This window comes from Trichinella spiralis (genome assembly GCF_000181795.1).
Source record: "Trichinella spiralis strain ISS 195 chromosome Unknown Scfld8, whole genome shotgun sequence".
Classification (NCBI taxonomy): Eukaryota; Metazoa; Nematoda; class Enoplea; order Trichinellida; family Trichinellidae; genus Trichinella; species Trichinella spiralis.
In genome coordinates, this window is record NW_003526947.1 from 575599 (window position 1) to 577852 (window position 2254).

A 2254-nucleotide genomic window follows, 5' to 3' on the forward strand; every position below is an offset into this window, starting at 1 on the left:
GCATTGTGGACGAAATTTTCTGCAGATTAATCTTCTTGACCCCGTCGTGTCTGAGGAATGCGAGGACACTTAAAAAAATGTGTGTATTTAATCCATGTTACTCACTTTGAACTATCAATTACTTATTAGTTCATCGATTAACTTTCATTATGTGCATCATTTTAAAATTAACTTCGATCAAAGCATACTGTATTATTGAACTTAATTTTTAATAAAATATTGTTCAGCTTGACTTTTATGATTCTTCATAAGCAATGGCGCATAATTCTTCTAATAAAAAGATTGCTATTAGAATTGTTTTTATAATATTATTTTTTATTTATTTATAAGTAATTTTCCTTAAATGATTCTTTGTGTAAACTTATAATTCAGGTAATTACAATTATGAATTGAAAGATAGGCTCAGTAATATTAATAATAATATGGAATAAATTTATTTCATTTTTTACTGTGAGAAATGCACTGCTGAAAGTAACAAATCATTTGAAACTGAATTTGAATTTAATGTAATCCCTTTTTATATGTAAAAAGTTAAGAAAAAAGAAAAACAAATTCGTTTGTCATTATACTAGTAGCTTTATATGTGAAAAATTACATAGATCGAATTGAACTTCTTGTAAGCTACTGTTCATCATGTCCATCATCGTCTTTTATAACCCCATTATCATAAAAATACGACAACTCGATCAAATTCCAAAGCTGAAATGTTCACCATCGTCATCCGCTGTTTCAGCATGAAAAGCGTGCTATAAGTTTTTCATTTTTGTTGAATGCATCACCATGTCTGTAATGAGTAATAAAAAACAGTACTATCGGTATTTTCGTTACCAACCACTGGCATGATTACTAGATGAGGTTCTGTCTAAATTTGCCTTTTTAAATGTATATTTAATAGGTAAACATTGCTTTCAGAATGAATATTTATGCACTCAAAAATTGTATTCTTTTTACCATTCCGTTACCATACTATTACTGATTACGTGTTATTTTAGCCTTGCACTGAACCTGAACTTCATATTCACGTGGCAAAAGAAAAAGAAAAAATTATTTTTGATATTATTACTTTAAAAATCCAAAATTTATAAAACTTTTGGACTATTCAAAGAAGATAATTGAAAATGATTTTTCAATATTGATAGACAGCAATAGAGCTCATTGTTAGGATGCCTTTCTCTTTGTTTTCTATTTATTTGTTGGTTTTCCATAATTTTTTCATTTTTTGTATTTCAAATGTTGTTTTTTATTTGTTTTTTGTCTGATTTTTGTTGAATCAATGGAAGATTTTGGTTTCAATGAGGGCATGCTTGGCCATTGCATTCCACGGTCTTGTCGTCTTTTAGAAATTATGCAAGTTAAGGTTTTATAACAATAAATTGCTTAGCATAAATAATGTTTATTATTTTTATAAACTGTTATCATTTTTGGAATATGATTCCTAAAGTGAAGAATGTTAGGCGCCTATAGCGAGGCTTCACTGCGTCAAAATGAATTCTGATATTTGCATCACCACACATACGACTTAATTTGGAGCAACGTCCACCAAACATATACAATGGACAGGGTCATTGTGTAATGAGAAGTGTTAATATGTTAGGCAAAGCTACAATTAAATTTTCTTTTCAAACGGAGTGGATTAAGTAAATAAGGAGCAATGAAAAATGTACAGTAGCCATATTTATCAGCAAAAATGAATAAAATGAAAATTTGCATGCGAGGTCGCTTGCTTTATTGACATAATAGAAATCATTTCAGTTTGAGGCCGTCCGTGGATGGTAGCTCAGCGTTTTGATGGGAAAATTGACTGAAGACAAACATTGAAGCCAAACACTATTTTTGCTTTTTATTCATAACTATTTTTTGGAATAATTTCTGAAAAATAATTTTTTAATCAACATTCAAAGACAATGAACATTAACGATGAGAAAATGGCGCATTTAGCAGTAAGTGGCAGTTTTTTCATTTTTAAGTCATAATCACTTAACAATACAATAGAGAATCGAAATTGATTAAAAACACCCTGTACGCATTGTTTATTTATTATTAAAATACGATCTTGCGAAAATCACCTTTGCAGTAGCTAACATGTACTTTCAATTGACCACAAGCAAGCTTTTGCCCGCAAATTGTTCACTTAAAATTAGCTTCATTTCAGCTACTTTGTTTTCTAACTTAAGAAAATTTTTCAGAAATACGTATGCGTGTTTTGTCTAAATCAATTTATTTTTGTTATGGGCATTTTTTGACAGATAATTTA